A 24857-nucleotide genomic window follows, 5' to 3' on the forward strand; every position below is an offset into this window, starting at 1 on the left:
AACTTGCGACCAGAACTGTCACCGGGAAAGTAGTGCCCTGAAGCTCGCTCCGCACTCGCTCCGCCCAGCGGGCTGCCCTGCCCCGGCGCGTGGCGAAAGGAAAAGCGCCGCGGCACGCGCTGGAGCATGTGGCTTCGCTCTTTTCCTCCCTAGCCCGCAAATGGTGATGCCCAGCAGGTCTGTTCTTGTAACTCTCCACCACACGGAGCGAATTCAAGCTTTTCGAAGACCCGTCTGTAGAGCTAGTCGTGTCAGCCGCAGATGGACGTTTTCAGGGACGTAAGTCTGTGACTGCTTATGTTTGCAGCTTCCTGCCATGGTATGAACTCTAGAAAGTGGGATACACTGTAGCATAGCTATTAGGATACGATTTTTAGGATCCTTGTCACTAAAGATAGTAAGGACAAACTACCACCTTCCATATAGAAGTTCAGTCGATAGTGATAAAAAAATAATAAAATATGTTACTATGTACCAAGTCCTGTTCTAAGTATCTTACAAGTATTTATTGACTCATAAGTTTTAATAAAAACTGGTTTATAGATTTTTATAGAAATACTGACATTTATTTCAGCCTTGTCTATAATCGGAAAAAAATATGTCCAAACCACCTTTGTATCTATTAATACAGGAATGATTAAAATAAGCTTATGATACCTAATACATGGACTATAATAGAATGTATTGGTACACTTCCAGTTACTATGACTGCATTGCAAATTATCCCCACAACCCAGTGTTATAAAACAACCATTTATTATGCCAACAGATTCTGTGAGTCAAGAATTCAGACAGCACAGCAGGAATGACTTTTCTCTGCTCCCTTATGCATAGGGCCTCAACTGGAAGTCTGAGGATTAGAATCATCTAAAAACTTTTCACTTTCATGTTGGTGATTGATACTGGCTGGAGGCTGCTGGCTGGAAACCTCAGCTCAACTCCATGTAGACCTCTCCAGGTGGTCTCTTAATATGGACTGCTTTGGGCTTTTTCACAGCATGATGGCTAGGTTCCCAGGGTGAGTATCCCAAGAGAAGGAGAGCCAGGTAGGAGCATATTATCTTTTATCTGCCTTAGAAGTCATGCAGTGTCAGTTGTGCCACCTTCTGTTTCTCTAGGACCTCACAAAGCCTCATCCAGGTTCAGAGGCAAGGGAAATAGACCATACTTTTTGATGAGGAGAGGCAAAGTTTTTAAAGAGCATGTGGAACCAGAAATATTGCTGTGGCCATTTTGGTGCTTAAGACCTCCAAAACACCCTAAAGAGATAAAATAAACAAATAAGTACAATGGGATCCCGTTTATGGTTTTTAAAAACTAAGACAAAAACTGTATTTCCAAATGCACATACATTGTTTAACAATGCATATTTTTCAAATGACGTAGGTTCAAAGTGTAACCTGAGTGGTCGGCCAAAGAAACAATGATCTGGGGGCGCCTGGGTGGCTCAGTGGTTGAGCATCTGCCTTCGGCTCAGGTCATGATCCTGGGGTCCTGGGGCCAAATCCCACATGGGAGCCTGCTTCTGCCTCTGCCTGTGTCTCTGCCTCTCTCTGTGTGTCTCTCATGAGTAAATTGAAAACAAAAACAAACAAACAAACAAACAAACAATGATCTGTTCAAGTCATGCAGGAAAAAAAATGGCCAAAATGGTTCCATACAATTCCCCAAGACATACTGAAGGTTGTTTTTTACTTAGAAAAATGTATCTCATTATCTGTGGAGTATAACCCTGTCCTAAAAAAGATGTGACTCCATTGTAATGAATGAGTGACAGCAAGTCTTAATGTTCTTTCTATACTGTAACTTGGTACTGAGCTTTCTCACACTGAGGAGTTCACTTAATGTTGTCTCAGTTATTTTCAGAAAGACAAGAGTTATAAAGACCTTCTAGAGGTCAGTGACTGAGTCTTATTCACGTATTATTCACATATCTAATACATAAAAGGAGACTTGTCTGGGTTTTTTGTTTTTTATTTTTTTACTACATATGCTATTCTCTCAGCAATTGAGGATGCTTATAATTACAAAGTAAATTCTGGCCTGCTTGCTAGTTGATAAGCTAATGAGATCTCTGGTATCTAAGCTCCAGTGACTGCTTTATATCCTATTAAAATCCCAATGATGATCTTCTAAGTCAGAAGACTTCTCTAAGAAACTTATCCCTTATATTTGTAAAAATCTTTTTTATGCATGTTTGTGAGTAATACGCTTATGGCAGCATTATTTTAGGTGTGAAAATAGGATTAGTTCACTCTATCACTTTAGGCACATTTGCCTATAATGAGGTTCTGAAAAGACAACTATCTCTGTGCGCAATGACTTCAGAGGAAGGAATGGTCTCGGAGCAGGGAAGGTGTAACCAGTGATAGTCTTCTATCTGGATAATTGGTATTTTCATTGTTTTGTCATATCTTATGATGCAATAGTCACGTATTAACTATTGTCTTAATTATTATTGTCTTAACTATTGTCTTTGTTCTCTTTTGAACAATGAAAGGACACATTTAAGTTTTTTAGAAGAAAAAACTCCTCATTAAATCAATTAAAATAACCAACAGCAATTTTGAAGTATTAGCCTAAAGCAACTTCCTGAAGGAGAAAAGTTCCTTCCTAATTCTAATAGCTAGACATTTTTTCTCTTGTTGGCCAGATTTAGGGGGCAATCCTAGCTGGGTACCTACCTGAAAGGTAACTGTGGGAATGAAGATGTTAATAATGGAGAGATGCTTTAAGTCTCTTGATTCAACAGGATGTCATGGCATGTGCCATAGGCACACATACTGAATAATTTAAATATTTGTGTCGTTTTATTTTACATGTCATGTGGCTCTTAATCCCACTAATCCTATCTATTATACATAAAGTCTTGAATATGAGTGTCCTTAACTTTGTTTTATCCTAGATGAAAGAATGGGGATACATCACATTTGAGATTTATAGAATTTAATTAAAGGATGAATATTAGTATATTGTTTTACCACCTATAATCCTAGAACACTGTGAGATTCCCAGGTAAAGTGCTTTAATTAACAATTTGATTCTTCCCTTTGAATTTGAGGGAGTGACAGTCTGTTAAAGAACAGACTTTGAGAACCCTGGTTGGCAGTCCCAATTGTAGGCATAGATTTTATTTGTATGGCTGAGGCCTCCGGGGTATAAGGAACCAGAGAGGCCTATGGTCAAGTGGTCACTATATCCATTGCTCTCAACATCATACTTCCACAACCTGCTGAGGGCATGGACAGGCTGATTCTCATATCTCCACTTGAGTAGGTGAGAGGTGCTGGAGAAAATCATAAATTCCTATATATTAAAGTCACTGAAAATTCTCAGCCTCCAATTTAGTTATGCCCTCAGTGATCAGTACTCTAGAGTTGTTTTTATCAGTTTTCCAGGCTAGCTTCATCTAATAGCAACTATCTTTGACCACTGCTTCACACTCTATTCAGGCAGGCCTCCACTTCACTAGGAAAAATGAACTATTCCAAAGGTGTACTCCCTCCACTCCCATCCTCCCATGTCAATAAATGCATCTATACCTGAACTTATCCATATCTCTTCCCCACCCCCAAAATTAGAGGTTAGAAGATGGCCCAATTCTTCAAGACTAATAGCTCCCTCTGCTTGTTAGCTTGATGCCACCTCTTTTAATCTCCTTTGATACATGTCCCATCATTGTTCTCTCTTCTGAATTTTCAAACTATCTTTTGCTGCCTATTGCTTCAAAATTTATAAAAGCACTCCATCTGGAGACTCCCACTACCTTTCTCTCTCTCCTTTCCATCTCCTTCCATCCTTCTCATCTCCTTTCCATAGTGAAATTGCTAATCTGCGATAGGTAGCCACTGTCTCCACTCAGATGCAGGTTTGCTCTGTAGCCAATCAGTTGGCTTTTACCTTAACTTTTCCCCTAATACCTCCCTGGCAAAAGTCACCCATTATGTCCCAAAGGCTAGACCCATTAGATTCTTCAACACTCATGTCATTTTATTTTCCCATGACATTTGATCCTCCTATGCCCTTCTGAAACTCTTAGCATTTATTGTGGGCCTACCATATATTGAGTTATGTTATAAGCAATAGCCCATTTTAATTCTCACGATAACCCTATGAAATATGCAGCTAGAAGCCAGACCAGAATTGGGTCACCAGCCTATTCCTCAGTCAGTCACTAGAAACCCAGTCACTGGGTTTACTCTTTTATCCATAAGACCCATTTGAGGCTAAGAGTAAGATGAGCTTCTCCTGATATGTATTACTGGGATTGGTGGGGCGGAGGGTGGGGGGTGGAATAGGAAGAAATGTCTATAATAAAATTGAGGTTCAAATCCTGGCTCTGCTACTTACTAGCTATGTGATCTTGGACAACTGAATGTCTCTGAGCTTCAGATGTTCTTATTGAATGTGGATAATACTACATACCTCATGAGGTTTAGGAAAGGTTAAATGAATTAATATATGTAAAGTGTTTAGCCTAGTACAAGCACATGGTGTGCCCTCAGTACATGTTAGCCAGTCTCCTATCCCACCTATCCTCAACATTTCTGCCACCGCTTTCCTCATAAAATGCAAACCAACGATGTCCATCTTCTGCTTAAACTTTTTCAATGACTCCCAATGCTTAATAATCAAATCTAGGTTAGGGTGCTTTGGCCCACAAATAACAGAAAATCCAACTCAATGTAGCTTTTTAAAAAGTAAGGAACTGAACTAGATCATGTAAAAGACTATCAAAGGTAGGGTGAAGGTGGGGGCTAATTGGTTCAATGATGTTATTTGAGAACCCAGGTTTCTTTCTCCCGCCATTCATAGGGTCAGCTCCATCCTAAAGCTGCTTCCTTCATAGTTGTAATATGGTTGCTATAAGTGTTTAGGGCTATGTATTTCTTGATTCATGCCCATTAAGAAGAAGAGAGAGGCTTTCAGCAACTCACAAAGAGTTGTACTTTCCCAGAAGCCTCTAGCAAACCTCTCTTTGTGTCCTTTATCAGAATTGGTCATGTGCTATTCTGGAGTCAGTTCCTGGAGAGAAATTAAGTTTGCCCCTACTTAGGCTACCTGGAACTAAGGATGAGTGAGTTTCTTTGGAGGCCTATGTGTTTTGGGGGAAGCATGTATCATAAGCAAAATTGAGTTTCTGTTACAAAGAATGGGGAATGGATGCTAGGAAGGCCATGTACTATGTTCATTGCATAGACAAGGCCCTCTTGATGATCTTATCTTGAAGTACAAGTTATTTCTTGCCATTTGCAATTTTAATTCAAAGTATTTAATTAATAATTATTTATATATGAGTGAGCGAACTTTGAATTGAACTACTACTTGTAGTACCCAAAATGTGCAAGATGATTTTCTGATCTTTATATCTGTGCTCATCCTGCTACTGGTCCTTGAAATCATCACCTTCACCATTCTTAATCTCTCTCTCTCTCTCTCTCTCTCTCTCTCTCACACACACACACACACACACACACACACACACACACACAGCCTTACTTTCTCACCACTTGCAAAACTGACTTCTCCCTGCTCCGTGAGTGCTTTGGATTTCTGTGACCAAACTTATTCATGACTTCTTTGCTCTTCTGTGGCTTCTTCTAGAATAGAAGACCCTTAAGGCTGGGAGTTGTGTCTTATCCTCTTATTATTGGTAGATGCATAATACATGATTCTGAATGCATGAATAAAAGATTGATCTTCCTCTTTACCTTTTCAGATTGTAGATGTCTCTTTTGGTGTAAATGTCTTTAAACAAGCTTATTTATATAAGACTTCTTATCACTAGAAGTGATATGAAAAGTATCTTCAAGGGTCTTAAGAATCTGGTAGTATCGGGGATCCCTGGGTAGCTCAGCAGTTAAGCGCTGAGGCCGAGGGTGTGATTCTGGAGTCCCACGTCAGGCTCTCTGCATGGAGCCTGCTTCTCCCTCTGCCTGTGTCTCTGTCTCTGTCTCTCTCTCTCTTTCTCTCTTTCTGTATCTCTCATGAATAAATAAATAAAATCTTAAAAAAAAATAGTAGTATCTTCTAGGGTCTTTTGCTTATGGTTCTTCTGCTTGAAATAAGTACTTACAGGAATGGCTAGGGGTGTACACTTGACTTTCTCAAATTGGTCCTAAGTTGGAAACAGGTACAAAAATTGGACAAGATATCAGTCATTAATCAAGTCCTAGTCATCGGGGTCAGTTGTTACAGAAGTTAGTTTGGATTCCCAAATTTTTACTAGAGGTAGCAGTCTGACTTCCTGAAAGTCCAACTCAAAATAGTCTGGCTTTTCTGGGTTGTTCGTTATAGATAAAGGGTTGGTGGGCAGGTTGCTGCAGGTTGTGGGTCAGAGCTCAATTTTTTTTTTTAGGATTAAATTTTTTTAAATTTATTTTTGAAAGACAGAGAGCATGCAAGTGCATGCACACACAAGCAGTGGGGAGGGGCAGAGGAAGAGGGAGAGCAGATTCAGCAGAGAGCCCAAGGTTAGGTGATCCCAGGACCCCAGGATCATGACCTAAACCAAAGGCAACCATTTAACTGCACCCCCAGAGCTCTATTTTTATATGTCTGAGACGCCTCTGTTGCCTAGTATAGTCAGTATCTCAGGGCCGAAGTCAGGAATGTGGAAGAGGGCCCAAGAGAGAGTTTCAAGGTGCTAGAAATATTCTAAATCTATTTTTGATCTGAGTGCTGATTATTACATGAGTGTATACTTTTTGTGAAAATTTATTGAGCTGCGAACTTATGGTTTATATGTGATATTTGAATACAAAATTTAATTTTTAACAAAGAATTTCATAAAAGTAAAAAAGAAAACCACAGAGGCATTTTTTATTATTAAAATGGATGCTACACACACATGGCTGACTGAATTGTTTGAGCTGTAGGTCTCCACAGCCTGCAAGAAAGGCTTTATTGAAGAGATACTTTCATCTCTAGGGACCTGAGTCTGAAAACCAGTCCAGGGAAAGTAAATTATCTTGTAGATTTTGTTTGAATATTGCATTAAAATATAAGCTATGCAAAATATTACTTTCTTTCTGAGTGGGAAAATATAGAAACAACCAAGACATTAAAAAGCTAGGTTTAGACAGCACAAAAAGGGAGTAGTGCTAAGAATAGTGATGTAGTGCTCATTGGGAATGTGTAGGTCTCCAGTCCTAGTAATTTTGCTTTATTATTCATTTTATTATGTCTACAAAACTGTAAAAACTAAAATGCAACTACAGTGAAGAAATAAAAAGAATATGATAGACAAGATATTTTTACATTTTTATACTGCAATGGAAGTCATCTATAAACTCACAGCTGCTTCTCAGAGTTCTCATAGGAGAAACCTTTGAAGTTCAGGGAGTCGTTAATGGTTCCTTTGATCTTCTTAGTCTTTTTGCACTTCAGGGAGCTTTGGAGGAGGGCAATTTTGCTTATCACTGGACCTATTGTTAAGCAAAAAAAACAAACAGAAAAAAGCAACTTCCTAGATCTATTGAGATAGGTGGTGCAGGTGAGGGACTTTCCCAGACTCTGTCTGAACTGCTGCTTGTAGCCTGTTTCAAGAAGTAATTCTGCCCAAATTAGCCTCTACCCTAATCAACTTCGAGTACTTATATGGTTAGGTAATTGCATCCTTGGAGCCCATCCTTTAGCCTTTTTTTTTTAAATGTCATCTCATTTGTGCTTGGCAAAATAATATATGCATTAATTTACTTTCCAAACCATTTCATGAAACATTCTTTAATTGTTTTCCCTTGAGAAATATGAAAAACTCTGAACATGAGGATATCTGAGAAGTCAAATTCAAAATGATTATAGTTCTGTAGTGTCTTCTAGTAGCATCTGCATTAAAGGTCATTGCCTTAGTAAATCTATTAAGTATAAAATATTTGCATTATTAAGTCTATTCAGTAAAATATTTTTAAGTATATATGCACTGTATGAAAAATATTCATGCCTAGCCTTTAGTCTTAAACAAGAATAGGAGATAAGGGAATCAAGGATTGTTGCCCAACTACAGGGGAGAAGAGCAGCTCCTGTGCTACAGCAGCTGAGGGGCCCTACCCACAATTTAAATCCTACCCACCCTCACCTGCACTGTCTTATTAAAGATTTTTTGTTGTTTTTGTTGTTGTTTTTATTAAAGATTTTTTGATGGCTTTGGTATTTTAACCAAAGTAATACATGCTCATTCTGAAGAGAAATGCTAAAAAGTATAAGGAAGAAAAGTATTAAATATGTGATGACTCTCAGAAATCATCACAATAAATGTTGTGATGCATTTTCTTTCAATATTTTTATTATGTAAATATATGATATGTCCTTTTTATATGTGGGGGAGATTAGCTTGTTCTGTATATGTAGTTTGTATATTTTTACAAAAAATTGATGTTATTTTCTTATGTCTTTAAGGATTATAATTATTTTATGAATCTTAATTGATTTACTCCCCTATTGTTGGATGAAAACATCCTTTTTTTTTTTTAAGGATTAGAAATAATTGGTTAATATATCAGAGCACCTCCTTTCCCCCCCACAAGGGGCTTGAAAATTAATTTGAAAAATCTCTTGAAGTATATACACACATGCATGTGTATCTGTTAATTGAGAATAGGATTCAGAACTTCAGTGCCAAATGAAGAACTCACAGTGTCTCCAGGACTGCCATCATCACATGTATCATCTTTATATTAACATGTACTTTTGGTCAATCAGAGTACATCTTTAGAGAGAAAGTTCTGGGGAAGTTGAATATAATCAAGCTATCTCACTTAATTCATCCATTTATTCATGTATTCAGTAAACACCTGTTGCTCCCCCGTTAGGCATTGTAGGTATCAAGATGAAGGGCAGACTCAGCCCTTGCCTCACAGAGCCTACAGTTCACATGTGGACCATCAAACCAGAGAATTTAATAACACACAGAAAGAGCTATGAAAGGGAAAGTAGTGATTACAGATAGGTGCATGTAGAAGGGGCAGCTGTATTTTCCTAATGAGGGCAACATTTATCCAGAGACTTGAAAAGTAAGCAGGAGTTAACTAAAGGAGAGACAGGATAGGTAAAGCCTGGGGAAGATCAGAATGCCTGGAGGGTGGAGTGAGGAAGCAGAAGAGGAAGCTGGATGTTTAGCCAAAGCCAGATCATAAAGGACCTTGTCTCAGCCCCCATAAATTAGAGTTTATCTATAGAGGTACTGGGAACCCGTGGAAGGTTTGTTCTTTGAAAAGATCACTCTCTCTGCCGTCTGAAAAATGGATGGCAATAGGAGATAAGGGAATCCATACTTGTTGCCCAACTACAGGGGGAAGAGCAGCTCCTGCGCTACAGTGCAGCTGAGGGACCCTAGGTGATGGCTGGACCTGAAATTCTGTAACCATCCTTTTCATTCAGCCATTCATTGCATGTAGCTTTTTTTTCTTTTTAAGATTTTATTTATTTGGGATCCCCGGGTGGCGCAGCGGTTTGGCGCCTGCTTTTGGCCCAGGGCACGATCCTGGAGACCCGGGATCGAATCCCACGTCGGGCTCCCGGTGCATGGAGCCTGCTTCTCCCTCTGCCTGTGTCTCTGCCTCTCTCTCCCTCTCTCTCTGTGTGACTATCATAAATAAATAAAAATTTAAAAAAAAAAAGATTTTATTTATTTATTTGACATAGGACTGAGAGAGAGCAAGCAAGCACACGAGCACAGGCAGGGGGCAGGGGCGGCAGGCAGAGGGAGAAGTAGGCTCCCTGCTCATCAGGGAGCCCAATGAGGGGGTTGATTCCAGGACCCTGAGATTGTGACCTGAGCTGAAGGCAGACACTTAACTAGCTGGGCCACCCAGGCACCTCACATTTAGCTTTCTACCCTTTTAAACCAACCTAGCATATATTATTAAGCTCCAAATAAATGGTTGTTGCTTTGTTTGCTCTTTAATGTGTTTGGAGAAGGAATCCACCATCTAATTCAACTTTTCTCTTCTTCCAAAGAATAAAGTATTGAGAGAGAAAGTCTCTATCCCTAAGGAACTACCCCACTTTTTTTCCTAATCTAAGGGCTTCTCCACCTTCCAACTATCCTAAACCAGTTGCGGAAGTCTTAATTTCCTTTACAAAAGCTTTCTAAGGGGCAGCCCCCGTGGCTCAGTGGTTTAGCGCTGCCTTTGGCCCAGGGCGTGATCCTGCAGTAATCCTGCAAACTCGGGATCCAGTCCCACGTCGGGCTCCCTGCATGGAGCCTGCTTCTCCCTCTCTGTGTGTCTCTCATGAATAACAAACAAAAACTTTCTAAGTTTGCACAGAAAGCCACCGAATTCTTGATCTGTATAAAAAGGACAAAACCTCAATTTTGCTGTTCTGCTGATATTGGTAACATGCAGCTTTCTCCCATTGTAACAGTAATACAAGTTCAACATAAAAACATGGAAAACACAGAGAAGTAAAAAATAGAGAGGTACTCACCATAGTGCCATCCCCAAATGACAACCACTATTCATATTTTGAGTCATTTTATTTTAGTCTTTGTTTATAGTTTGGGGAGAATTGCTTTTAGATCATTGTGATACACACCCACACATACACGCATATATATGTATTTATATCCTGAGGTTTTTTTTAAAGATTTTATTTATTTATTCATGAGAGACACACACAGAGAGAGAGGCAGACACACAGGCAGAGGGAGAAGCCGGCTCTGTGCAGGAAGCCTGACATGGGACTCCAGGTCTCCAAGATCAGGCCCTGGACTGAAGGCGGCGCTTAACCACTGAGCCTCCGGGGCTGCCCATATCCTGAATTTTTTAAGCTTAACATCATAACGTAGAAAAGTTATTTAAAATATTGCATTAAGGGATCCCTGGGTGGCGCAGCGGTTTAGCACCTGCCTTTGGCCCAGGGCGCGATCCTGGAGACCCAGGATGGAATCCCACGTCGGGCTCCCGGTGCATGGAGCCTGCTTCTCCCTCTGCCTGTGTCTCTGCCTCTCTCTCTCTCTCTCTCTCTCTCTGTGACTATCATAAATAAATAAATAAAAATTAAAAAAAAGAAGGAGGGAGCTCCCTCCTTCTGCAAAAAATAAAAAAATAAAATAAAATATTGCATTAAAATTTTAACTGTCATAAGAATTCCACTGCATGTATTCCAATGAATTCAACACACAGCCACCTTTATGTTGTGACCACTGTTTGCTCTATAAATAATGCTATGATGAGTCGTTTGGACATAAAGTTTTAGGGGTACTTAGGATTGTGCTTTTGAGATAAATTCCTAGAAGTGAACCTAATATGGATTTTTTAAAGGCTTTTAGCATATACTGCCAATTTGACTTACAAAATAGAGTATACAAAATTTACATTTCAACATATAAAAATACTTGTTCTATTTAGACATTAAAGAGAAATCTTTGCTAATTTAATAGACAAGGAAAATTTTTTCAAAGTAATTTAAAATGTTAATAGTGGTTTTATATAGCAATAACTAAGTAAGCTAAAGGGAGAAACTGACTGCTAGATTATTGAGCCAGACTCATACTATCAGACAAGTTGGCTGCATCTTCCATAACTTGGTAATGTGAGTAATAACTATCAGGGTTTTAGTATTCCTTGACATAATTCTAAATTTTTATGTATTTACTTCTGGTTGACTCTGTTTCTTTGTAACTTTAGGCCACAGTATTTTATAATTAAGTCAGAGATTTGAAGGACTAGGTGTACATAAACCATGGCACTAACATTAACTGCTGATCAGTATGGTTGTGAATATAAGGCTTTGAAGCCTTTAGCAGTGAGTTAATTTTATTTTAGATAATTTATTTTTCAATGTTTCAAGTTTTTATTTAAATTCCAGTTATTTAACATATTGTGTAATATCGACTTCAGGAGTGGAATTTAGTAATTTATCACTTACATGTAACACCCAGTGCTCATCGCAAGTGCCCTCCTTAATACCCACCACCTGTATAGCCCATTCCCCACCCTCATCCCTCCATCAACCCTGTTTGTTCTCTATAGTTAAGAGTCTGTTTTATAGTTTGCCTCTCTCTTTTTCCCCCCATGTTCATCTGTTTTGTTTCTTAAATTCCACATATAAGTGAAATCATATGGTATTTGTCCTACTCTGAGTGACTTATTTTACTTAGCATAATACACTCTAGCTCTATGTTGTTGAGTGGGCTAATTTTAGATGGAAAAGTTAAAAGCTGAATATTAAATTGATAAAAATAATAATAACTAGAGAAAACACAAGAGGGCAATCTTGCACAACAATAAAATATGTTTGCATAAGGTAAAAAATAATTCAATATTTTTAATCAAGTGCAGTTTTTCAATAGACATTTACAGTGTTGTCAGTATGTGTTATCTTTTTATTAACAGTGACAGAAGAGTGACTTTGCATGGAAATTTAGTGCCAACATCCACACAATGAATTTTGCATGTATCTGAATTATATTTTTAATCCTGGAAAGAAGTGAATCTATTTTCCATATAGCTTGATTCAGTTTATAGAAAAGCAAGGATATGGATCCACTAGAGAAAAGACACCAAAAATAAAATACTTTTTTTCCTCCTGGATTCATGAGGAATATTTTTTAATGGAAATAATTTCATTTTTTTCTGACTAGGGATATGTGATCCATTAAATTTCAATGGAAGAGACTATTTTTTTTAAAGATCTTATTTATTTATTTGAGAGAGAGTGAGTAAGTGAGAGAGAGTACACAAGCAGGGGGAGCAGCAGAGGGAGAGAGAGAAGCAGGCTCCTCACTGAGCAGGTTGCCCAATGATGCTGCGATGATGTGAGACTCAATCCCAGGACTCTGAGATCATGACCTGAGCTGAAGGCAGACATTTAACCGATTGAGCCACCGAGGTGCTCTGAAAGAGACTATTTTTTTTAAATAAAAATTAATTAATTGCTAAAGGAAGAGCATGTTCTAATGATTAAATCAGAAAACATATATGGTCTTTTACATCCTTTAACTTCCTGATACTTAAATAGGACTGTAATTTTGATTAACTGACCAGGCCCTAAAAATAAAGAGCTTGAGAAAATGGGAGGTTTAAGGCAATTGCCTATACCCTTGTATGTGCAAATTCTCACACATCTTTATTTCATCTACAAAGCCAGTACAGAGATAGTATCTGTGTGGTTATACTTCCGATACCTCCCCCCCCTGCTACCTCAAACTAGTTTGGAGTTTAGAGTGCCAAACAGGATAAAAAGAGAACAAGAGAGAGAGAGAGAGACAGAGAGAGAGAGAGAGAGAGAGAGAGAGAGGTGTTTTTCTGATCATATTGGTGGGAGCAAGCCCTAATTCTGTGATCAAGTACTTGGTACTTAGAAAAGCAATATGACATAGTAGTTAATCATACGGAGTTTAAATCCTCTGTTTTGGCCACATACTAGCTGTGTGATTTTAGGCAAGTTCTTAACCTCTTTATGCCTTATTTTCTTTATATGTATAATGCAGTTATAATCATTCACATCTCATGAGGTTCGTTCTCTTTTTTTATATTAAACAAATATATAAATACTTAGAGTGTCTGGTACAAAGTAAGCTTTACATTGCTATTATGTAAGGGAGCCTAATGGAAGTAAACCCAGATATCAGAACTTGAAATACAAGCAGTAACCCTATTGAACATACTGAACCAAAAAGAAAAAAAATTTAGTTTATAACCAATTTTCAAGCTTAAGCTTGGCTAAGTGTTTTTCTACAGTTCCTAGGGGGGAAGAATCAGAAATTAGCAACAATAACTTACTAAATGCTGTAAGAGTTTTATTCACATTAACCATGTAGAAAGCCATACCTGCTTCTTTCTCTAATGTGAGAAATGGCTAGTTATTCCAAAGTGTTTAATGCTCATAAAACTCTCAATTAAAGAACCCCTAAGGTCCCGTGCCATTACTCACAGGATCTGAACTGATGAGTGTGCTTTGAATGATGGAGTTAGGATACAGGTTTTCTGAGAGGGTAAATGTGATAAGCAGCACCTTCTAGAAAGAGCTGCTTTAACAAAGCTTATTTCTTCCATGTACTACGTGGCATGTAGTGCAAGATTGGGGCATTTTCATATTCAGAAACCAGTCTCTCTTCAGGCAACCCTGAAATTGGAAACCCAAGATACACGAGTTCTGTTTCAGCCACTGCTATTGCTACATTCTGAGAACAGGTAAATGATTCTCCATGGTTCTGTTTGTTGTTTGAGTGAATTCCTGATCCCCATTATAGTGGTTTCCAAGATGTTTGAAATATCAAGTAAAAAGTTAAATGAATCATTTAAAAAATCATTAACAATATTGTACTTTTGCTTTGCATTATTCCATCTATATTTTAGTTTCCACTTTAGGTAGAGTGGTTAAAATCTTGGGATCTCTTGCTAGGAAGAAATAATTACAGTAATCTTAAGTGCTTGTGCACATTTCTACAGAGATCATTTAAGAATATCAGTGAAAATTTCTATCGTATCCCTGTGGTGTTTTAGCATTTTTGAGTGCCCCTGGGGTTTAAAAGGTACCCAGTGTGCTAGGAAGATTTCACTAGGGAAAGCTGCCTGATTGACTTTATTATAAGGTAAGTTTATCTTGGTGACTTACCTGAAGTTATAGCTTTAACTGTCCGAGTTCTGGCATTTAATTCCCAGATTCTGGTCTGAGTGTATTAGACCAACCAAGTTTTTTAAGAGACTGATTATAAATGCAGTGAGCACTGCCTTCAGCTCAGGGTGTGATCCTGGAGACCCGGGATTGAGTCCCACATCGGGCTCCCTGCATGGAGCCCGCTTCTCCCTCTGCTTTTCTCTCTCTGAGTCTGTCATGAATAAATAAATAAAATCTTTAAAAAAAATAGAAATAAAAATTCCCTTCTACACTAAATATTTTCACCACTTTTTAACTCCCTTGTAGTTGTTTTATTCTATCATCCAAAGTATTTTCTGCATGTAAGTAATACTGTATTGTCATCATCATCATTATAATAAATTCTTGGATTACTTTCACTGTTTCACTGTCCCATTTATATTGAGGGTTTGTTGTACCTAGTATTAGCCTATACGAACATGGATTACAGGTAGGATAGTGCTGTTCACAGTGTAATAATTTTGTGTGATTCTTTTTAAAAAATTTTATTTAAATTCAGATAATTAGTATATAGTGTATTATTAGTTTCAGCAGTAGAATGTAGTGATTCATTTAGCTTTGGAGTTGCATATAAAACCCAGTGCTCATTGCTTCAAGTGCCCTCCCTAATGCCCATCACCTAGTGTCTCCATCCCCCACCCCCCCCCCAGCAACCCTCAGTTTGTTTTCTATAGTTAAAATTCTCTCATGGTTTACCTCCCTTTCTGTTTTTAACTTATTTTATTTTTCCTTCCCCTCCCCTAATTTGTCTTCCTCTGACTGATTTATTTTGCTTAGCATAATAATCCATGTCATTGCAAATGGGAAGATTTTATTCTTTTTGATGGCTGAGTAATATTTCAGTGTGTGTGTGTGTGTGTGTGTGTGTGTGCATACACCACATCTTCTTTATCCATTTATCTGTCGATGGACATCTGGGCTCTTTACATATTTTGGCTATGGTGGACATTGCTACTCTAAACATTGGTGTGTATTTCTACTGAGCTTTCATTCTTAGCATGTCAATACTGTCAGATGGAATTGCACATTTTCACCCAGTTTTGTGCCTTTAAGAGATGACACGGGCTCCTGTTGACCTCAAGGCTGCCTGAATTAGGTCAAGATCTACAAAGAAACCACAAGACCAAAGATGGTCCTTATAGTATGCGAAAACCTTTTTTACAGAATAACTGAAAACATATGTCAACCCTTTTTCTTCTAACACCTACTTGGTCCTGTGGAAATACAGAAATATTTTAATCACCACAAAACATGCTTATATGTTGGGGGCAGGACAGGCCTGCTTTGACTTATAAGAAACCAACCCCCCCCCCAAATTCTTAAGTTTCAAATTCTTAGCTAACCCTCTTTAAAAAATTACTTTATGATTTAAAAGGATCATGAGAAAATACACCATTATTCTTGAAATAATGGAAATTATTTAGAGATCTTTTATTATTTAAAGTCATCAAATAATACATTTTCACTTAAAAATCCAACAAGAATGGCAGAAAGAGAACAAATATCAAAGTTTTCCACTTCACTCCATTGCAGACAATGCCTCTCTTCTGAAATAACCAATGTTAACGAGTCTGCCTTTTGTCTATCTAGTACATATACATAAAATAAATAATAAATCAATTAATCTATGTTATGACTATAATAAGAACAGGAGCACATTGTTTATGACGGTGTTTCATGCATTTGCTAAAATATTAAGGAAAGAAAAATAGATTATTATTCAGATTTGATTCATAAATATTACCTTTGTTTCTTTATCCCTGTGGTAAGTATAAACAAAAGAAGAAATTCAAAGTGGAAAAAAATCTGTTTTACGTGTGTTCCCCTTTTGCACTGCAAACCCCTTCAGGCTAGGAACGGTCTTCCTGATCTGTGTAGCCGTGGAACCTGATGCAGTGCTTGGAACAAATAAGTGCTCATGAAACACTTGGTAAGTATTGCTGGCTCAGCTGGGCAGTATTGACTATCTTGACCTGGTAAAATGTCCGAAGATGGGCACTTCAGGCTACCGTACATTGCTAACACAGTGATGTTCTCTACACATAGTATGTGAACCTGGCCTGTTTACGACACCACTACCCTTCATGTGGTGAAGGCCACAGGCTACTACCTGCTTTGAGAATTCAAGAGTCCAAAGACATGAACCATGCACAGATAGTTTTCTTCTCCCAGCGTCCCCTAAATTCAGGAGTAGAGGTGACATTCTTCTATGTCAGATTTCTAAAATGCCCACCATGAGCTTCAGAGATTCTCAGAATCCTAGACGATTTTCATAAATAAGAGTTTGGAAGGGCCTTTTAGATTTATGTATAGCAGTCTTAATCTGCTAAATATTTTAATAGCCTTTTTTAAAAGATTATTTTATTTATTCATAAGAGACACACAGAGAGAGAAAGGCAGAGACACAGGCAGAGAGAGAAGCAGACTCCATGCAGGGAGCCTGGTGTGGGACTCGATCCGAAGTCTTCAGGATCAGGCCCTGGGCTGAAGGCAGCACTAAACCGCTGAGCCACCTGGGCTCCCCTATTTTAATAGTCTTAATCTGCAAAATATCAAGCAGAGGAGCAGTTGTGTTCCAGGACAGTGTGCTACAGCAGAGGTGGAACTGCCACATTGTATAAATGTGGATTAAAACACAAGAATAAACAGAAATATAGGTGCACTTAATTATTTCATACTTTTGCCCAAAACTTCATTTATTCCTTTAATTTCAGTATTTCAAAGTTAATATTGTGAAGTTTACTCCATAAAAAATGTTTTTTAAATTTACAATGATGAATATTTTAGCAAGTTCCTCATCTTGGATCCATTGCTAATTGAGTGGCTTTGGTCAAGAAATCACTTGACCCCTTATTATTATTGGTTTAGATTAGTCAAAAATAATGTGTTTCCGCTTGCATGACTTTAACCTTTAATCTTTTGGTTTTGGTCTTGTGCAGCACTTTGTTAGGAGGACATTAAGGCTATGTCTCAACTCAACCAGAAGGTGCCACAATGAGTCAGCACTATCTGTCATAGGCACGCAGAAGAGGAGGGGAATATATGTGTGATCATATGTGCAGGTGCCAGTTTTTGTTTATTCTGATCTCTTTTTTAAAAAAATATTTTATTTATTTGAGAGAGAGAGAGTACAAAAGTGGAAGGGAGAGGCAGAGAGAGAGGGAGAAGCAGGCTCCTTTGCTGAGCAGGGAGCCTGATGCAGGACTCCATCCCAGAACCCCAGGATCATGACCTGAGCTGAAGGTAAACACTTAACCATCTGAGTCAACCAGGTGCCCCTGTTTATTCTGTGCTAAATGAATTTTAAGGGTTTTTCAATTCTAAAAGTCTAATTCTGTTTATAGACATGGCAATATGTTAATGATATACTATCAGTAAAAATTATCACTATGTATAAGTCCTTTCTTTGTATACATATTTTAGCATAGAATAAATTCAGAAAGATGCTCATCAGATTATTACTTGATAATCTCTAGGTGGTAGGAATAAGGATATTTATGTATTTTTGTCTTTATTTTCATTTTTTGAAAAAGATTTTTAAAATTTACTTGAGAATGAGAGAGATGGGGCAGGAGAGACTGTACAAGTAGGGCAAAGGGCAGAGGGAGAGGGAAGGAGAGAATCCCAAGCAGACGCCCCATGAGAGCAGAGCCCTCTTATGGCTTGATCCCATGACCCTGAGATCATGACTCCAGCCAAAATCAAGAATTGGATACTCAAGTGACTGAGCCACCCAGGTGTCCCTGGTCTTTATTTTCTAATTATTCTTCAATGATTATATTTTGCTTTTGTAATAAACTTGGGAAACATTTTTTTAATGTCTGATTTCCAAAACAGGTACTTAAGTACTTTTGCAAATTATAAATTTTAACAGGTATAAAATTATAATCAAATCATGTTAGATGAATCATTTATTATAATAAGCAAAATGAGTCTAATAGATATCGCCAAATATTTTATGTACATATTGAATAGTATCTATGAAAACATTTATTAAATTTTAAATTGAAATAATTATACATGCTTCTAGTAAAATTTCCAATAGTCCAAAGAAAGTACAGAGGAGCCCCTGGGTGGGGCTTAAGTGGCTGACTAGTGGTTTTGGCTCAAGTCATGGTCTCACAGTCCTGCAATCAAGCCCCACCTCCGGCTCCTGCTCAGTAGGGAGTCTGCTTGAGGTTCTCCCTCTTCCTCAACCCCTCCCCCTCCTCTCTCTCTCTCTCTCTCTCTCTCTCTCTCTCAAAATAAATAAAATCTTTTTAAAAAAGAAAGTACAGGGCAGCCCTGATGGCCCAACAGTTTGGCGCCACCTTCAGCCCGGGGCATGTTCCTGGAGACCTGGGATTGAGTCCTGTGTCAGGCTCCCTGCATGGAGCCTGCTTCTCCCTCTGCCTGTGTCTCTGCCTCTCTCTCTCTCTGTCATGAATAAATAAATACAATCTTTTTTAAAAAGTACAGAATAAAAAATAATCTTCCTCTCATCTGAGACTTCCAGTATTCCTCCCAATGGCAATGACAATTACTAGTTTCTTGAATATTGTTATGAAATCACCATATGATATATAAGCATATATATATTTATATATTCTTGTCCCAAATAGAAGCATACAAATATAGCATTGTATATTTTCATTTGCTTTCTCTTGATAATATGTTTTAGAGATCATTTCCTATCAGCATGGGTAGTTCTATTCCATTTTTCCCTATGGACTGCATAATATTATGTTTGAGGATGAATCTTAATTTGTTCACTTAGTCTTCTGTTCATCAACACTTGTTTCCAATTTTTTTTTTTTAGCTATTTCAAACAATGCTTTCTTGAATAAAATGAGTAGAATACTCACTTGTATGAGTATTCCAGAGGACAAATTGCTGGAAGCAGAAGTGTTAGTTCAAAGGCATGTACATTAAAAACATTGATATTTTTCAAATTACTCTCAAAAGATGTTTCACTTATACGTCCTCACTATCTTGTATGAGAATGCTAGTCTTATTAAATCAATGCCAACAATTATTTATAGGTGGAAATAGTAACTTGTTTTAATTGCTCTTGCTTTAATTAGGAATAATGTGATCTCTTTCTGCATTTTCATACCTTATTCTGAGAATTGCCTGTTAATTTTCCTTTCCTCAGTGTTACATTGCATTTTTTCTAAAAGCTCTTCCAGAAATGGTTAATGAGTGAACAGATGATAATAAAACATTATCTCAAAGTAGTTTCTTCTAAATTGCTTGTTATTAGTGTCTTGAAAATTATAGATTCCATTCCACTTAGTTCAATAAACATTTAAGGGAAGCTTTCCAAATGCAGCCCTGTACACTCTAGGGGAACAAAACGATTAAATGGATAAAAGGTTAGTTCAGGAAACCCACAATTTAATACTGAAAATGAAAACAAAAAGCCATGCTCTTACAATATTATGAGGCTGGAGGGGAGTGCAAGAGATTGCTTTAGACAGATTGAAGTCTAGGTACCTTATGAACTGGATCTTGAAAGACAAATGTATTCATTTCCTTGAGCTTCTGTAACAAAGTACCATAGACTTGTGGCTTAAAACAGTAGAAATTTACCACCTCACAGTTCTGGAGGCTAGATATCCAAAATTAAGGTGTTGGTAGAGCCATGCTGCTTCTGAAACCCAGGGTAAAATCTTTCCTTGCATCTGCTGAGCTTCTGGTAGGGCCCAGCAATCCTTGGCCTTGCTTGGCTCCAGATTGCACCAGCCCAATCTCTGGCTCTGTTGTCACCTGGCTATCTTCACATCATCTTCACTAGATGCATGTCTGTGTCTGTATCCAAATTTCCGCTTCTCTTGGGGTCACTGATCATATTGGATAGGACCCACCTCAATGACCTCATCTAAATGGAACTTGATCATCTGCAAAGACCCTATTTCCCAGTAAGGTTACATTCATGGGATGAGGGTTGGGATTTCAACATATCTTTTTGGAGGGATGCATTTTAATCCATAACAATGGATAAGATTTCAATACAGGAAAAGGGGAGGGCAGGTGGTGAAGGGTAGGTATTCTAGGAGAAGAGAAACCAGTAAAGACTTGTCAATACAGGCCATGTCCAGAAACATCAAATACTTTGTTCAGGGGGATCCCTGGATGGCGCAGCGGTTTAGCGCCTGCCTTTGGCCCAGGGCGCGATCCTGGAGACCCGGGATCGAATCCCATATCGGGCTCCCGGTGCATGGAGCCTGCTTCTCCCTCTGCCTGTGTCTCTGTCTCTGTCTCTCTCTCTCTGTGACTATCATAAATAATAAATAAATAATAAATAAATAAATAAATAAATAAATAAATAAATAAATAAATAAATAAATAAATATTTAAAAAAAATACTTCAGTTTTTTTGAGAACATGTTGCAAGTAAGAAAGCTGTGGGAGAGGGTGTTAAGCTCAGGTACTCTCCAGGGAATGGGCAACCACTGAAGCTGTGGATCATTGGTGTCTTAGGGAGACTATGTTCCAGCTACTTGGAGAATGAATTGGACGGGGAAGCCAGTGGAGGCAAGAAAACCAGAGAGGAAACTATTGCAGCTGCCTCAGAGAGGTCAGGCAGCAAACATCCAACCCCTAAATACAGGGAGTTAGTTTCTGCACTCACCCTCAGACCTTCTCCAACTGGAGTACCAAAGGCCTGCCTGCTTGTGATTTGAAAATTCTGTAATCCAGAGGACCTCCCTGCCCCATCAGAAAATTGCTTGAAATATATATTTCTTCATCTGATTGGTTTGCTTTATGAGTTGCAGTATGGCACCTGACAAAGGTGAGACATGTTGCTCACATTAAAAGAGGCCCCGAGTTTGTTTGTGACTTTTTGGAAAGCCTTTCTTCTGCTTTTTTGTCCTTAGCGTTTTCAGACTGATTCACCAAAATATCTCAAACCATAAAAATGAAATTTGAAAAACATCTTGTCCGTTAAGTTCTTAAGAGCTTTTCTGCACCTTTTGCTCTAAAGAGTATATAAAAATGGGTTAATGGCTGAATTACGCTGTGCCAGCAAGGCAGATATTGTCTGCATTTGCGGAGGAAGTGTCCACCCACTGTTTACCATTGTGCTTGCCTACGATATGCTTACAATTATGTAGGGGATCCAGCAACAAAAGAAAAGAAAAGTCTCCAGAAATAGATGAAAGGTATCATTGTATATTCAGGAGCAGAAGTGTTATACATTTCAAAATGCCCGTTTTCTGCTCCAAGGTGAAGAGGAGCTGGATATGTATAAAGTATCACCCATCCTCTAAGACTAGATAGTGTTCCTATCTGCAGCTGTTTCTCTTGGGTTCCTCAAATCCCTTTAGAATCTTCTTGGCTCTTCTTCACAGAGAAGACTGTACTTAGCTTCATCTTTCTCAGCAATTGACTTTCAATGTCACGTAGCCAATTGGCTTGATCCCTGGTTACTCCTGTTGCTCCAACATAACACAATGTGCCAACTTCCAGGTATGGAAGAAGAAGAGCAGAACTTTCTAAGACTGAAATGGGTTAGTCTGAGTGCCCAGTGTTTCAAAAGACCACCATCTTACAAAGAGGAAAACTTGCAAAAAGCAACTTAAATTCAGATCCAAATTCCAGGGCTAGTACTTGTTTTAAGGATATTTTATGTACTGTGACAGATACCATGCTTCTATCTGTACATATTGTAGCCAATGTGTATGCAGGAGACCAAAAAGCTATTGCCCAGATAGGCAGGATTGGATGCAGTAGGCTGAGTTCTAAGTGATAGCATAGCATCTAGAATCACAAGGTGGTCCTGGTAGTAAAGATGAATTGAATTCAAAACAAAAACTAAAAACATGAATTTAACAAAAGCTAAAAATATGTGTTATCAAGATTAGGGCTTCTTGAGTATTGTACATTTTCTTAATGCAAGTTTTAAATTCTAGTCCCAAATGTATTCATTGCCCTCTGGAGGAGGTAGATACCAATTTTTCAGAGAATAATTTGACTTTAAGATAGAAATAGCTTTTTTAGACACGAATCTACAGTTTACTCATTTAATCTGTATTTTTTTTTTGCACTTTTCATTGGTGGGAACTACAGTATCCCCTAACCTATGCAATTATCTTTTAGAGTAAACAAATATATGAACACCATAGCAGCAAATATCAGCATAGGAAAATCTACAGAAGCAATACTTTTTTTAAAGCATAAATAATAACCACACTTGCGCTTAAGGACACTATGAAATAAAGATCACTTTAAAAAGCCCTTTCTCCTTAAAATATAGGAACAGGAAAGAAAAGTATTCAGGACCACTCTTTATTAATATGGTATGTGCCCAGGAAATACATTTATTTAAAGAAGTATATATATTTTATTTATTTTATTTTCTTTAGAGAGAGAGAGCCCACACGCATGTGGGGGTGGGGGTGGGAACAGAGGGAAGAGGGAGAGAGAGTCTCTAGCAGACTCCACGCCCTGTGCAGAGCCTGACATGAGGCTCTACCTCAGGGCTCTGACATCATGATCTGAGCCAAAATCAAGGATCGGATGCTTAACCGACTGAGCCATCAAGGTGCCCCAAAGAAGTATATATTTTAAAGTAATAGCAACAAGTAGAGTGAGATTTGTAGAGAATAATAGCTTCATGTTTACTCTTTTTCCTTTTTGCCTCTCCATTTTTTAACAACTCTCTTTTTCTTTCATGTTCTTCCTTGGTTTCAGTTCTTTTCTCTTTTATTTCCATCTCTTCTTAAGTTTTCCTTTTTTTCTCCCTTTTTCTTTCTTTTTTTTTAAGATTTTATTTATTTATTCATGAGAGACAGAGAGAGAGAGAGAGGCAGAGACACAGGCAGAGGGAGAAGCAGGCTCCATGCAGGGAGCCCGACGTGGGACTCGATCCTGAGACTCCAGGATCACACCCTGGACTGAAGGCGGCGCTAAACCGCTGAGCCACCCAGCCTGCCCCCTCCCTTTCTTTTTCCTCTTGACTTTTCCCCTTTTCCTCATCACATTTTATAAATATAGCAGCATATGCAATATATTTATTAATTATTTCATCAAATGTTAAACATATATTAAAGAGTTGTTAAACATTTTATCAAAAAACTTCCCCAATCCAAACCTGTGACAAATAAAAGGATAAAATTCATCAACTCATCAAGAAATCGAGTCTTTTCTGCCTCTTTCTCATTTACACACTGCTTGCAAACAAATTACTCCACTTCTCCTGTTCAAATACCGGAAAGTGTATGTAAAAATAAAACTAAAAATTACTATTTAATCAAAATCAATTATGAGAACGTAAAAGAAATCACATAGCTCCTGTGATACTGTTTCTCTAATCCTTATATTACCAAAAACAATGCAACTGGAAAAATATTAACCCATACTTGTCACCCTTGGTTAATAAGAAATATGGACATTCTAGAATAAAAATACATGATGACAGAAAGTTTCTTAGGAAAAAAGAAAGTTTCCTAGGAAAAATGGTGCCTATAGATCAAAGCAGAACACTTGATATACTAGCAAGGCATGGTAACTTCAAAGGGTGTTCTCTGCACAGCTGTGAATCTGCTTTAGGTATAAAGCTTGCAAGAACTTGAGCATCCTGAGAATATTCCAGATTAACTTCCCAGTTGGACAGAAAGCAATTAAGCACCCTGCAAAGGAGGATATTTTGAAACTAAAAGCCCAGAAGTTCATTTCTAAAATAATCTTTTCTCAGGGAATCTTTTCTCAGATAAAAGTATGACTGGACATTCAATATTTTGTTCAGGAACTGAGGCTAATAAACTATGACTGTTCAAAACAAGCAAACAAACAATGACTGCTCAAATGGAGAAGGAATGCCAGATATAGATGGATTCTAATTTGAAAATGTAGGAACTACCAAAGATTACACCAACAATACCTGATGTTCTTTCCTTCAGGTTTTGCTGCTTAAGTGACTCACCACCTCTCCATCTCTTCCATTGCTTTTGATCAACTTGATTCAAGTCTGCTTCATTATCATCCTCCTCCTAACTGCTCACTTTCTGAGACTTCCTCACTGTGTTCAAGGGTGACACCTTTTGTAACGAATACACTGGGGTGCAGATGAAATATTGTTCAGATTTGATACTTTGATGCAAACACAATATACCTTTGTATTGAAGTAGAACAAATGTTCATCCTCCTTGTGCATTTACATCAACTTCTCTCTTCCTTTGTTTTCAATAATGCCATTTTTTAGTTCTACAACCCTCAGAAGTTGTTGCCCATGCAATGCCCCGGATGTACCTGTAAAGATTGGCACGCTT

The sequence above is a fragment of the Nyctereutes procyonoides genome, unplaced genomic scaffold (assembly GCF_905146905.1).
Source record: "Nyctereutes procyonoides isolate TBG_1078 unplaced genomic scaffold, NYPRO_anot_genome, whole genome shotgun sequence".
In the NCBI taxonomy this organism is placed as follows: Eukaryota; Metazoa; Chordata; class Mammalia; order Carnivora; family Canidae; genus Nyctereutes; species Nyctereutes procyonoides.